This window comes from Esox lucius, chromosome 19, assembly GCF_011004845.1.
Source record: "Esox lucius isolate fEsoLuc1 chromosome 19, fEsoLuc1.pri, whole genome shotgun sequence".
Classification (NCBI taxonomy): domain Eukaryota; kingdom Metazoa; phylum Chordata; class Actinopteri; order Esociformes; family Esocidae; genus Esox; species Esox lucius.
In genome coordinates this window covers 11,798,132-11,814,128 of record NC_047587.1, presented here as the reverse complement: position 1 = coordinate 11,814,128, position 15,997 = coordinate 11,798,132, and the positions used below count along the sequence as shown (strand labels likewise).

Below are 15,997 nucleotides of genomic sequence, written 5' to 3'. Positions count from 1 at the left end.
GCTCTACAGACTATAAAAAGACTACCAGTGACATTTCAACTATCTACTAACCATTAGCCTTATCCAAAATCTTAACCCGTCCCCTACCACTTATTCTAAACTTAACCCTGCCAAGCATTTCCTTATAGCCGATACTTTGGTTATAATAGTTTGACCGTCTGTAGGGCTTCTACAGGTGTAACATCCACATAAACTGTACGACTCGCATTTCCGTCACAAAAATCCAGACCACTTCTCCCTGAACAACTCCCCAGTGAAACCCCTCCCTTAATGTGCCAGACACCACCGACGGAGGCGCGTCCCCAACACAGAGACTACAGTGACTCCTGGTTCAATACACAGGGATGTTTAACATGAGAACAAACGCCTCTATAGTCTCCATACAATTGCAACACGTCCAGGATCAGTTATCAGCTGGTCTCAGTGGGAGGAGCTGGTCGGCCACTGGAGCCAAACAATGGAGATGAAGAGGAACTTAGGAGCCATACATTTTCAGGCTGAAAGGTCACTGACACAAGTGCTGGAGCTATTGTACAACAGGTCTACTGCTGTATATGTCTATGATTGATTCCAAGAATACCCAGACATTTCAGAATGGAAAAACACCAGATAGAAAGTTTAGTATTTGGTTTGGCCGTTTCCTCAGTTGCGCTAAAAGATAGCTGTTAGTTTCCATTATGTTTATGTGTTAAAGTCCAGTGTCCTAATTGCAATTTGAAGGTACATCCTGTAAAACATTAATAAAAACTATCTTGAAATATAAAATATAAATATTTTAGCCCATTCCCACTCTCAAACACTACACTTCTCCATGAAATATAATGATTAGAATCCTTCAGAGATCTGTTTTTTATTATTGTGTGACTCGATTTTAGACAGAAAAAAAATGTCTCATTGGAAATTCATAATATATTAGCTAAAATAAAATACAAATATTTGTGTCCCCAGGTTTTCACGCAGTCCTGTTACCCTGACACATTCCCCCTAATAGAAACGTGGGACATTCCACAAGTCACATGAGCAACAGAAAGTAGGGTTAGGGTTAGAGTCTCCTGAAGGCAATGAGAAGACCAAAAGTTAGTTCTCACACTCTTCTTTCTGTATTTTATTATCATATTGTAAGTATGTCTGAGAATGTCAATCTCAACGTTCAGTCCTGTTACCTAAATTATTTCTGAGATGTTATGTTTTTTTAGAAGATTTTGGCACCTTCATGTTTTGGTAAACCACTTCTCAAGATACCATCATTGATGCCATGTGGCTACATTGCATATATTTGTGAATGTTATGCTAAAAACTCAGTTCTGTTACTTTCAGTCCTGTTACATATATAGGGTAACAGGACTGAATAAGAGTAACAGGAGTAAGAAGATTGAAATAGACATTTTAAATGTGTCTGGTATATACACTACTGTTCAAAAGTTTGGGGTCACTTAGAAAAAAATATGTTTTCAAAAGAAAAGCATTTTTTTTGTCCATTAAACAGTTAGGGTTAGTTCTGGTAACAGGACTGAGAAAAATGCAACCATCTTCCATCAAGAAGCCTTGTAAAAAATACATAAAATAGCCCAAGATTGACCATAACACATTTTGAATAGTTAAACATGTGTTATTAGATACAGTGCTGAAAAAAAATAAAGAATGAAGTTCAATTTTGAAAAGTTACAACATGGAATGGCCCAGGAAGCAACAATGTCCATGTCCTCAGGACCTAATAACCATGGACACCAAACACTATGCCCGGTCATCTCAGTTAAGAAAACATGGGAATTAGGATGCTTGTTCATTTTAAACAGCATTGCTTCCGTTTTACGAAACAGAAAGATGTGTTTTCCGTCAGTGCGAGGGCGTCTGTGTGTGTCTGTGTGTGCGTGTGGTGGGGGTGTGTGTGTGTGTGTCTGTGTGTGCGTGTGGTGGGGGTGTGTGTGTCTGTGTGGGGGCCTTGTAACAAAGCCATTGATGCAAGCCAAGTCCATTCACACACCACTCAGCAGGTCCCAGTTCAGGCCACAGCCCTTTGTATAGACCCAGTAGTCTTTCCACCCCCGTCCTGTTCCAGATCCATGGAGATGAAGGGACAACTCTGCATCCCGCCTGCAGGCCATTCATACCAACACCACACTGAGACAGAAATACTACAATTCCAGAAGGGCTCTGGAATACTGTTATAAAACACCTTCTAAATCCTTAAGCAAAACAGTTTCAGAGCATGCATTGGCCAATCCTGCCACTGATTCAACAGCAAGGTGATGGATGGGCCTGACGAAATGTAATCACTCTCAAATTCATAGACAGACCTATGCAAGGACCGATCATATAGACCCTTTTCTGTGATATATTAATTCACCCCATCTTCTGGACATTATCATCAGAACATGTTGCTCTCTTCAGGACATTATCATCAGAACATGTTGCTCTCTCCAGGACATTATCATCAGAACATTTTGCTCTCTTCTGGAAATTATCATCAGAACACGTGGCTCTCTTGAGGGCATTATCATCAGAACATGTTGCTGTCTTGTGGGCAATTTTTCTAATTCATGACCATTTAATGCGTACAGTAGTTCATTTCCTGGTGTAAATATAATCTGAAATACAGTCTTTCATTTCTTCAGCTACCATGGCAAATCAACAATGGCAATAAGTCTCACCCACACATTTTATCAATGGAAGACAGCATGTTCTTGGATTACAATCTGGTTTCCATTTGATGTAATCTATTTGACCTAATTAAACATGGTAACTTCTAAACAACAGGAGGGATAGGTAATAGTCCTGACATCAAGGCTACATTTTACACTCTATCCTGATTGTGGTGTATATTGAATTATAATATATTATATTCTGGTTGCAGACATTTTCTCTCAGTTGTAAGAAATTATGTCATATTCTTCCATTATTTCTTGTTTTATTTTTTTTGCAGTTCCTGATTAGATGTAATTTCATTGGGACAGAGTAGTAAACGCAGGATATTTCCTGTTTTCTAGAATTATACCGGTGGCCTGGTCTGACATGTGAGTGCAGTTCCATTACAACCAAGTGACATGTCTTGCTCAAAGCTATATGCAAACTCCAGTTATTACTTTGTTAAGAAGTTCATTGGTAACTTCTAGGTCCAGCCTCCAATGTTTTTGAACAATGTTTAGCAACAATACATACTATTTTTTTCATCTTTACATTATTTACAAAAAATCGAATAAAATGTCTTATATTATTGGTACTGATAGAGAACACCATGTGGTCTAACCCTAAATAAAGTTAATAAATAACATTTTTCAAGATACAATATCATAAAGGTGTAACTCAAAACCTGTATGCAGCAACTACGTACTCCAGCTTGAAGTGATAACATGGTGAAGTGGCATGTGTTAAGTAGTTTGAACAGAAAGCTACAACGAGGACAAAATACCTAACAAACTATAATAGGCATTAGATGTACATGTTGGCAACGTGGAAATGTTGATATCAAACTTCTCATCTTGAAGACAAACTGACTGGAAGAAAGTAGATAAACCGGTTGAAGCTCAAAGAGCTAATACACATGGATGAGTAATGCAGCACTAGTGGACTGCAAGTCACTTCCATGTTGCTTGTGATATATAATCTAACCCACAAATTACCAAACAATTGTCAGTTATACAACTATAATTATGATTACATGTATCATACGTGGATTCCTTATTCAACAATTTTAGATTAGTTTTGAAAGGGAAGCTCTCTCACAATGTCACAGTTCAAGGTTGGACCAGGAGACAGGCCCTCCATCCCTGACGTATGTGTGTGTATGTGTGTGTATAGGAGACTAGCCTCACACCTCTGAACTATGACCTTTAGGGGTCAACCCTAGGGGGCTTTACCGCACTGCTCGCGGCAGAGACACTACATACACACATACACGCACACAAACCTGACAATGCAGAACTTCACGCTCTGTCTTGGATCTGTTGCACCTGCCATTCAGAGTCAGGACAATGACAGGACAATGACAGGACGGAACCAGCGTCCACAGACAGGGGGCCAGACCCACACTGTCAACCATAATAAAACAAGACACAATATTCTAACACACCCAACCTTAATAAAACAACACGCAACATTCTAACACACCCAACCATAATCAAAAAACACAATATTCTAACGCGCCTAGCCATAATAAAACAACACACAACATTCTAACGCACACTGACTCGTAAAACCAAAAGCCGTGACCCAGGGTGGCGAGTAAGAATCCACTGGGAGATGAGGTGGTCATTGTAACGCTTCACAGTCGGGCAGTGGTAGACATGACATACAGTATCAACCATCGTGCTGTGTGGCTCGGATGTGAGTTCAAAGCCCACGGGGGAGAAACGTGCGCTACTTGCTTTGTGAGCTTCTGTTAAGATGCCTAGATAAGGCCAAAAGCTCTGTGGCTCTCTGTGAGCTGCGGTCCCTCACAGAGGCTGTAAAGCAGAGCAGTGTCAGGGCAGTGGGAAGGTCATGACGGTGTCGGCCATGGGGCAACTCTCCCCTGCAGTGCAGCCCAGCTCAGGGAGGAATACCTAACAGTTTAGGGCGAGAGTAACAGTTTACTGTCGTTGTCCCAGGCCCATTGTGGGTGACGACAGCCTGGGATGTGTGTGGTACCTCCTCATAAAACCTATAGGTCTGTCTCACTCTCGAGGATTTCTCAATGACCCGCCAGTGCACGGCAGTATTGCCAGGGAAGGAACTCAACACAAAGGTCATAGTCATAAAGGCCCAATAAAGCCCTATCACTCTACTGTACTCACAGTCCTTGTATACCCTAAGGGGGAGTGTGGGGGGGGGGGGGATTAGGGGGCGCAAGCGAGAGCAGCGAGGTGGTTGAGGTGTGGGTGCTAATGGAGCAGTCAGTGGTGGAACAGTGTGGATATTGACTTTACCAGATTGGTGATGACAAACTCAGGTCAGGATGTGGTATGAATGGGCTTGGTGGCTTGCAGCCCCATAACCTTTAGATAACCCCTTCGAACAGTTTTCACCCGTACTGCTCCAGTGACTGAAGACAGAGTAGTGACAACCGTGGAAGAATGTGACCTGGTCTTTTCACCGTCAAAATGCACTGGTGTAAACGTCCTGTTAGTTATGAATCTAGTGCACATTTGACCTTGTCAGTAGTTGTTTCATTTAATCACACCATTTCTTTATTTCTATCTTTTGTTATAAGGAGAAAAAATTAAAAATCATGAATAATTGTATAGCTTTATTAAACTTTCAAACCTTTAATGTAAATCTATTTTAGGCTTAACTTACAAGTAGAAGATCAGAATCACCCCATAGAAGAATTCCTCAGCTGAATTTCGAGTCACAAAAGGTTAACAGCAGTGCTGGATTTGGATTTAGTACTACATTCTTCACATTTGATAATTGGATTACAGCTTGTGGTGTTATAGAATAAGGTTACCAGCCTATGACACCACATAATGTGGGGGAATATGGAACAACTGAATGTGAAAGCATGAAATGGAATGACATTTTCAAACTTATTCTATTGGGATGTAACTGAAGTACCATATCACAGTGCCAACCATGGAAATCCTCCATGCACTGTGTTATACTGCAGAACCAATCCCTAATTAACAAGGAGTGGCCTAGTATAGAAGGCCCTCCAATTCATAATGTTTCTGGGGTCAAATTATATGTTTTTCTGATTCTGTTTGTGGAAATGGAAGTACCTACAGAACCAGACTTCCTGCATTAACGCTCACTCCACTCCAAAACACATTGATCAAGACATGGCCTTTGGGCCTGGTCTGTAACCGTGGGGAGGACCTGTTGGAAACAGTATCCCACATTACCTTGGAAGGTGACGTGTGACAATGTACATTTTTTACATGTTTACACTGTTACAAAACGTATCTGACGCAAAACTGGCCAATACTTTGTTAACTATTGTAGTGTAAAAACCCTGTCAAATTTAGATTGTACGTTCCAAATTGCACCCTATATAGTACATTATATCTGAACAGAGTACTACAAATAAGGGCACTAAACAGGGAAAGGGGAGGTATTTGGGACTACAGGTGCCAGGGATCGGTCAGTGCTCGTATTTCACCACGACATGACACACTCAACCAGTTGTAAAAAGCGGAGCTCATTGGAGACAATGGCAATTGGCGCGCCTGAGCTCCTCAGGGCCGTTAAGAGGAAGAGACGTTATTTGAGGACACCATAACTCCACAAAGGCCAAAGAACACACAGCAGAGACAGGAGCAGAATGGGCCGCTCTTATACGACACACTTCCACTGACAAACAGGGAGGAAGGCTGGCACGTGTGGTCCCGCTCTTGCTGACTAAAATGAACCGTTCAGCGGTTCAGGTGAATGTGGACCGAGCAACACGACGTGTTGACGCAGGAGGTTAACAGCACGGTGAGAGTTGATGCGCGATGCACAACCTCTCCTCTGTTTGGGTTCAGGGGCTACCACACCGGGGCTCCAGATGAACCCTTGCTCGTGCCCAGGTGCACAGTGAGACCGCATGAAAGCGTCGTCTTAACGGTTCAGGATTTGACCCCTGATCCCTGTTATTGACCTCTGACCTCTTACACCCCACCAGACATCTAGTTGACCTCACTGTTAGAAGAGCGGACAACCTGCCCACTACATTTGACACACAAAAAGACTGAAACTAAACACCTCACACATCTGGGACTTCTACTCCAGCTCTCCGCGCAGTTAAACACTTCTTCACACACACAAACACACACACACGCACACACCCACTAGGTGGGGCACCGTTTCCTGTTCGTTTCTAGCCCAAAGCTTAACTGGCACAGGCTCTGGACCGCCGAGTCGAAGCCGCCCGGGTGTAAGTACTCAGAGGCCAGTCGCTGTAACACAAAAACCCCAAAAGAGTCCGTTGCCTTCCTTTCCACACATGGAAGCGTTTTCCTGACGACCCGCAAGGGCTTCTGAAGCCTAACCGTGGCATCCAACAATACTCCGCAACAGTTAAAGGCTTCTTGCCTCTGCACAGTCACAGACACCCTCAGCCCACCCATCATTAACATTCCTAGAGGAACACTCCGTTAGCTCAAGTCTTTTATAGCAGGCTAATTAAACCACCACACGAAGGAGCCCTGACTGCAGTCAGTAGGGATGCTACATTCTTACCGCTTAATTGGACACAATTTAAGTCATTAAGGTAGTAGTAAAAATAAAAGAGCAGCAAGAAGAAAAGAGCTGGAATTATTGCCCTTTAATTCCGTAGCCTTCCGACCTTCCCTCCCCAGGCTCTGAAGTTGACCTCTTCACCCCTTTTCATGCGGACCTAGCAAGTTGGCGGTCGCAGGTAGCCTATGGAGACCAGGCTGGGGTGAAGGGTCTTGGGACACAGACGTTCCAGACCCCATTATTAGACCCCTCACCAGGGGGGGAGGTATGTGACAGCCACTGGACAGTTTGCAGCGATTCAGTGGACAGCTATGTTTGACCGTGGACGTGGGCAGGGCCTCGGGGAGGGTGACCGACCAGGCCTGTCTGTAGCTGGGGGGGGGGCTGCAAGGTGGACAGCAGGAGCACTAAAAGAGATCCATCTCAGGAGCCAGTCAGAAATCTGCCGAAGCCCCCCGAACTGTTTAGTTAGTTCGTTCGTTCGTTAGTTAGTGCACACAGGACCTGGTACTGGATTCGGAGAAAAACAGACATGCTTTCGCCATTATGGTGTTCGGTGCCTGGGAGCTGGGTGTGGAAGCTAGGCAACATGAGGAAACGAAAAACAGGACGCCAGCCCTCCGCAATCACCTCACAGACTATAGATTCCAATGACCCCTGTCACATGGCTTAATCTCAGAACGTCCATGTCTCAGCAGCCACTCTCTACGGGTCAGAGTGCGTGCCCTATTTAAGGTACAGGATACCACTTGGGATGTGCGCGTCTCTGTGTTATCGTTGGAACTGTTACTAGGGTCACAAATAACATCAGCTGGCGGCCTGACACCACAGAATGTGCATCATGGACCGCACTGGAGCGTCACCTGCACAATTTCACGGCGATTCGGTTAGAATTGCAAGTATTTATTTGTCTACAGGATTTTTTTTTATGCCGTTTGACTTGTTGTTAATGTGCAGGTATGCTAATGTTTGCGCATGCATACGCGCGCGCACACACACACACACACTACATCTGGTGTTAGGGCTACACCCCTCTCCCTCACCGCATTGTTTTCCTTTCAAACCATTGCCCTCACAGAGCAGTCAGAACAGGAAGACAGTGAGCACACCAAACAAATCCACGGCTCTTTGAACTCATCTCCCTCTCTCCCTCCTACTCTCTGGAGGTCGTCGAAGGGCAAACAAACGAGTCTTTGTCATCTGGCTGCCTGGGGAATGTGGCCATCTTTTGGCCCTGGGTCTTCCTCTGCTAGGCACGTCCTCCTCAGGCAGCCTTGCATCAATATTGACCCACCTGTGGTTTTTCTGCGTTAGCCTCCAGACCATCTTCATCGATGACGTGGACACACTTCCACCCGATGACAACGGACCGGCCTTTTCACAGCACTAGCTAGCACCCACAGAGACAGTAGGAATACAGGACATTTTAGCAGTAGATGAGATTTGGGACTGAATAGGATTAAATATTCCCATAGCCAACACCTCTAGCACCCAAAAGAAGATTATTGGGGAGGATGAAGCACATTGCAAGTGTGATAATGAATATCCTGCATACATGATCAACTAGAAGACAAGATGTTTGCAGCACACCATATGTTTCGGAGTTCTGAGAGAGGTTTCTATGGAGAATTTCCAGAGGGAGGTCCTAGACAGGCCTTCCACCTCCCTGGCTGATTACTGGTCTGGGGGAACAGAGCACATCTTCTCTCTCTCCTGGATCTGCTGACAGCCTCAACCGGTGACATTATCTATGATTCAGGAGCAGATGACCTGCACCCTGAGAGAGAAAGTTGATTATGTAATAGGTGCAGTGAGAGAGACAACACAATATAGTGTGTCAGGAGGAGGACATTAAGGGAGTTTGGGACAGCTTCCTGTCCTCCCCCAGGACATAAGGGACCTAAGGGAGAACCTCTGCTCAGTCATCACACTATGTTTGTTGATTCCCTGAGCCGCCAGCACAGATGAGTAAAGAAAAACACAGCTGGAATGGATTTACATTTTTAGATAAATTGTTCAATGTATTTTATTATTTCTAATGACAGGAACGTTGGGGTTATGTAGACAGGTATGGATAGGGAAAGGAAGGGCACAGACCGTCAGCCCCGCTGGGACTCAAACCCCTTCTGGCAGGGGTCATGTGTGGCCCGGGAATTGGGAACTGACACTGTTATACCAGACTGGCACCAGACTGGAATCTGATTCTGAGGTTCACATGGAGCGTGGTGAATGAGGTCAAATGGCGTTGTTATGGTGTTGACCTTCTGGCGATGGAGGCTTGACACACACACACACACGCAAGAGTATATTTGCAGTTGCATATATATCTGCATATATGTGGTGGCAGATAGCCAAGTGGTTACAGAGTGGTTGCAACTGAAAGGTTGCTAGATTGACTCCTCAGTCAAGCAAGGTGAAAAGTCTGTTATTCTGTCCTTGAGCAAGGCACTTAACACTTATTTATTCTTGGGTCGTTAATGGAAATTAGAATTTGTTCTCAGTCAACTGGTAAAATCTGGCTAAAAATAATTCTAGCTGAGCAGGAACATCATGTTAGATAATTCTCTCTGGACAAACTAGATGACCTCTTTTGAATAACAAGAGAATGTAGGAGATTGGAGGAATGCATGAGAAGTGGGCTCTTTAAATCTTCCGCAGCAGGGGTTGAATATTCAGAATACATCTGAGACTGCTCAGATAAATGCTTTGATCTCATAATTCGTTTTCAGAAGCATTTAGAATTCTTATATTACATTGCGGATCATTTTGGGTATGTTAAATTATTCACAATCTGGCCAGACTACCATGTATCTGCTACAGAAAATACTTAAAAACAGAAAAGTGAGAAATCTCAAAAACAATTAAGTTGCCTTATTGTGCACCAGAGCTCCAAAAAATCACAAATCCCAGGATCCTTTGCTACAGCATGTATTTTTTTTTAACACCTAACCTTTTCCATCTCATCAATTCTCCCTGTCCGACCCCTACCGACAATGACAACAGACCTTGGCAGGGCTGGGCACTGGGGGCAGGCCTGGAATGAGAAACACAGGAAGGACCAGGGATGGGATGAATGTTGAACATGCCACCAGGGGTCCTGACAAGGCCAGGAACCTTCTAGAGGACATTCCTGTTGTGGAAATAAGCTGTGCTCTTAAACAACTACCTCTTAGAGAGAGTCACGTGACTTCTATCCTCTTGTCTCCCCATGAGGCTGATGAGGTTACAAACAGGAACCCAACAACCAGGGACGACCAGGCTTCTCACATTCCGAATTTGGGAGGACGGCCATGTCACACTGGGAAGCATGTTGATTCCGAGAACAGGCCCTCCACTGGGGCAAGTAGTCGGGTCACTTCGACTGAATTTGCAACTAAGTCTGTGCAAAACCTTCCATTGCAATCAATGCAGGGTTTATGCTGTTGTCAATTTCAGTGTGCCCATCTCAATCTCTTTCCTCGCAGAGCAGGCCGTCGTGACTATAGACTGGTAAAATAAGGAAACTTCTACGTAGGCCAGCATAAGACTATCATCATCGCGGTGGTCTGATGGTCTTTCTCACGGTGTCTGTGTTTGTGTGTGGGTGTGTGGTTTCACACAACACTGAGATGTGTGCACCAAGTTTGTTTTTCCCCTGCATCACGCTACAACTCCTAATAAACAGAGTTATGTCTGGAAGCGCTAAATCACCAACTACCTTTACAGTAATGCTTAGCATGTGGATTCAGCGTGGGGCACGGCCTCGGCCTCCACGGAAGATAATTATTGAAGAGAAATCTTCAATACGCGGAAAGCAAACCTGAAGCTTTGATCACACGTCTGCTGAACAACTGAATGCCAGTGCGCTCTAAGAATCCTCCTTGCGTGCCTAAACGTATGATTAGACTCCCACGTAAGAGCTGGCCTATCTGCCACAACCCAAGCAGAACATGAATGAGTGTACGATTGCCTGTGTGCAGGGACCACCGGAGTACCCAAGGCCCAATTCGTCCTGTCACAAAGAGGTTACGGTGGAGCCATCGGCGAGTCACCCTGCAATGCTAAATGGCATGGTCTCCCCTGGGTTTGGTCTTGCCTTCTATGGGATTAAACCTAAACCCTAATCTTAACCGCACTGACTAAATTTTAAGCTAAAACTTGATCTAAAAGCCTTCAGACCTAAACCCAAAAGTAACACTTATTCTAACAGATTCTACGCCCAACTGTACGTTTTTTTGGTCCTTATTGGGAAATCACATTTTTCCTAGGGTGGACCTTGTGGGGACTTTTCAGATTTTACTATCTTTGTTTGGACTTCTGGTTCCCACATGTACACATAAACCTGTATTTCATAAACACACACATACTCACACACACACTCACTCCTTAAAGGAATTAGAAAATGATTGCTTATTTTCCTGGTCTCCTAAACTTAAACCTAACCCCTAACCCTTAGCTTAACTTTAACCTAACACTAACCCTAACTCCAAACACTAACCTCATATTTCTTCTGAACTTAAATTCTAAATAGTTGTTAACGTTGTGGGGACTGGCCAAAAAAATGTATTTTTTTTTTTACTGTATTTTTTACTGTCTTTGTGGGGACTTTATGGGGTCTTCTGGTCCCCGCATGTGTAATAAATCCATGATCACACACACACACACACACACAGACTCTGGGGATAAAGCTTGCTAGCAGAGTGCCAAAGTGTTTGGCTTGAGAACGGCTTACATGGACGCATGGGTGATTCATTTAGGCTTGCACAAACGCAACTCTGTGTACATTTTACTACTTCAGGGATTAAATCAACAGGGAAACACATACACACACTGGCACCAGGGATTACATGTCTGCTAATTCACACAGAGCTGGGCATATGCTGCACACACACAAACACGCACACACTCCGTATGTGTGAGCGACACACCCGCGCGCACACACACAAAAACGCACAAAAAAACACACACATCCTTTGCTGGCTGTAGGTCGCACACTTGTAGCGTGCGCACGCCTCAACGTGTCTGTTTATGTCTGAGATGGGGCTGACGTCTGAGATCCCCCCCCAGCCCTCCACACCTGCGGCTGCTAACACCCGGGCACTGCCCTGACCCGTCACTTCTCCTGGATGAAAGGTCCACTTGAGGAGCCCAGGCCCAACCTGGCCTTGGTCCACTTTCTATTGGCACTGGCAATGACACTAGGAAATGGCTCCACCGCGCCAGGAGGTCCGGCGCCAAACAGTGAAGACCGTTGGACTTGGTGATAGGCCATTACTGGACAAACAGACCTGGAAGTGGCCCCGTTGTTGTGTAACAGAAGTTGCTGATTCTCACAGGGAAGGTATGAAAAGTATGAAAATATATGCTTTAAAACAATGCAGGTCACTCTAGAGAGTGTCTGCTAAACTACTTAAACATGTTTTATGATCGTGAAATGCTTTTACAATACTTTACTGAATATAAAAACATAACAGAGAATAATCTATACTACATTCATAACCTTTGCTGAACTGGCACTCAGAGATGGCCCCAACAATAGTGTTTCCAAGGCAATTTATGAACAAACCCGAGATTAGATCTCCTTTCTCATATTATATACATCATATTAGAGGGGGGGGGGGGTGCCCTGGCATCATTGATTCAAGTAAATCTTCATGAATGAAGCATCTCAGTTGGAAGTTTGGGGCATCTTCAGATAACTTTCCATGGAACTCTTGCTACTCAGTTAATCTTTTCTCCATAAATAACAGGATATTCATAAGAAAGGATTTTCATCCTCCACAAATAAATGTAAGCAACACTCTTTTGTTCGGCGTTAAAATCTGCTTCCGTTTCTAATACCCTGGTGTTCAGTGTCAGGGTAAATTCCATTCTAATTCCTTTTGTGTACAATCATGGCAATAAACACATAAAAAAAAAATATGCACAAAGAAAATCGACTGTATTCCTGAACTATATTTCTAGACATAGTCATGTTTCGGTAGGGTCACATGCAGTTGATAAGACGGCCAAAAACCTGCCTTCACAGACCGTGAGTGACTTTCTCAACCACTAGGTGACACTCCCACATTGACTCCTGCTATAAGTCTTTCCAGACCTTAATTTACTCCAGACCCACATTCAGATACTCTCCTGCCAGCTTATCAGAAAACATTGTCACTCGTGAAAACGTTTTTGGGCTCAGATTCAGTAGGACTGAAACTACACTAACTCTGTCACAGGCTGCTCCCACCTGGACAACTGTCCAAACTGGATTGTGTGACGTAACTTGTGACACAGCTCCAAGTGTGAGAAAAATGGATTGTTTTGATCACACCTCTCTGAAATGACAGGATTTAAACAGAGGCTGCACTGGGATCAGCTCATACAAAGCAAGAGAGAGAGAGAGCAAGGGGAAAGAGGGAAAGAGAGGGGGAAAGGGAGACAGGCAGAGAGAAACGGGGCAAGGCAGAGAGTGAGACAGAAAGGTTAACAAGAGAGGGAGAGATTGAGAAATCAAAAGAGAGAAATAAATTGAGGGGAAAAGTGAGAGATTGAGAAATTGAATGAGAGAAAATATGAGATTGAAAGAGAGAAAGAGAGTTGTGCTATGTCCCCCATGCAGCCCACCAGCTGTGGCCGCATTTTCAGATTTGAAGCCAGCCTGCCTGCCTGGATCTGAGGCGTGACGACGGCCTGCATGTCCTGCTCTTCTTCACACTGAGCCCAGGTCACGCTAGAGAGGCACATTACAGGCCTCCATAGACAGAGCTGTTTATTTTGATGCTGACTGTTGGCCTATTAGGACTAAATATTACGGTGTATTGGTGAATATTACATTTGCTGACACTTGTTGTTACAACTCTCTACAAATTGTACAGCGTGGTCTGTCAGTGTCAGAATTCCCTATGCGGGATTGTAAGTGTGCAAATTCACTCATTCTCTCAAAAAATGCGTTTCAACTTCATGATCATGCACAGGTGTGGAGCCTCTTTATGAGTCCCGTAAACAGCATATCCAGGATGTCAAACACACCAAACCACCGAAAAGATTGAAAAGTGACACGGTGAAAAGAGAGCTGGCTGAACACATTCTCCCTTCTCTCAGTGAGTACAACGCACGGCAGTTCGACACGACGTGTTGATCTGACCGCGCAGGGAGGGAAGCAACGCAGCAGTGGCCACATACCGTCTCCGGCCGACCAGTTGTCACCAAAGTGACAGGCAACAGCTGAGTCCATACATCTGGAACCCAGGGGGCCTCCGCACCTCGAAGTTCAGCACATACACCCAGCGTTTTTTTGTTGTTTTTTTCAACACACTGAAGTTCGTTTTCGTTTTAATAAGACCACCACTGAGAAGGAAAGTTACAGTATGTGTGATCTTATCAGACGGTTCAGCAATGTTAATTGCGCATTAGGCTATTTCAGCATCGAAATTATGAAAACATGCATAACGTTCTGTGACGGCTAGGCTAAAGGTTATGCAAAGCCCTTTCTTAGACAATTGCCAGAAAAAGCCGAGACATTTTCATTGCCAACCGCAGGGCATTTAAATAGCCTATATACTCTCATCTAAAATGCAGCCTACTTCTCCGGAACGAAAAAAAAATAATTATATTACACAAAGGTTCTTAGCCTAGTTAGTAACATGGGTACTTAACTTTAAGCCTGTTCTTGACATTCAGTTTAATGCAAATGAAAGAAAGCAGTAGGTTATGATGTTGCATAGGCTATAAGATATAGATACACCTACAGACTGAAAAACGCAACAAAAATGGTATCCTTACCCCCTAAGAGTTCAGTAGTGGTAAACTGAGTATCCAAAACCAATAGTCCTTGACTTGTAGAAACAATTCACGTTACGTCTCATTAGAAGAGAATTAAATGGCGAGAAATCACCGAAGTCCCGTAGACCTTTCCCAAACCGCGCCGTTAGATTCGTCCTAATGTCAGCAAATGCATGTTGTGGGCAAAACAACAGAACAAGGAGCTACTTTGTAAAGTCAATCTACGAATGTCACAGCATCTCCGGATAAATTCACTAGCACCAGGTTCATGATGCGCTCAACCCCGGCCACACAGAAATTACATTAGCATTCGTCTCTGCCTATTGGTTTAAGCAAGAAACCCCCCACCAATCGTAGAGACAGAGACGGACGGAAATTCTTGGTAGTTTGAAAAACATAAGCGTAAGTGTAACTCCTGTTTCCATTTCTACCGGGACAGATAGTGTACATGTTACTGTATCGCACAGATGTGTGGGGGTCTTATAGATTGTGAGTATTTTGACATACTGGCAAACCACAGCCTTCTTGATGAGAAACATCTGGGTAAAATGCGACGCCTGTGCATTCTTTTTTATTGGATCAGCTCATTCACGTGTAAGATGGAAAAGATCGCTGTTACATAAAATAATTTGTATCCATGTATTCTCTCATTCTCTCACACTATCTCCTTCTCTTTGGTGATTCATATGTAACAATACATTTATGTCTTGATAAGTTAACTCATTCCCTTTGCTGGTCCTCCCTTTCTAGTTGTTTTCTCCCATAGACTCATCCCCCCATAGCTGCTCCATTCCAAGTGATAGTAACCCGATCACTTTCACAGCCCTGTTTGTTCCCGCTTCGACACAAAGTGAAACAGCTACAATATAGTCTTTATCTTTCCTGCAGTCAGGATGTAACAGTGCCTCTGTTTACAGTCAATGAAAGGTAAACTTATATGCACTCATTTGCACGGCCATCGCTCAGCTCTGTCGTTGGATCAGAGAAATGGTCCCACGTTTCAGAGTAAATATAACCCCTCAAATCAATGTCCCCACGTGCAATACAGGAATACAGCAATGTCGTTTAGCAAGCTATACAAAATGTGCTTTAAAAATGTAGTTATTGAAATACT

General features: G+C 44.0%; 1 protein-coding gene across 2 annotated transcripts in view; it reads right to left on the bottom strand.

Moving 5' to 3' along the window:
- Nucleotides 1-15,163, bottom strand: part of LOC105018283 (prickle-like protein 1) — a 36,351-nt gene extending 21,188 nt beyond the window's left edge. For both annotated transcript variants that reach the window (XM_010883581.3, XM_010883583.3), the window contains exon 1: nt 14,884-15,163. The gene's annotated coding sequence lies outside the window, so the exon portion shown is untranslated. The remainder of the gene's footprint in view (nt 1-14,883) is intronic.
- Between the last annotated feature and the right edge of the window lie 834 nt (nt 15,164-15,997).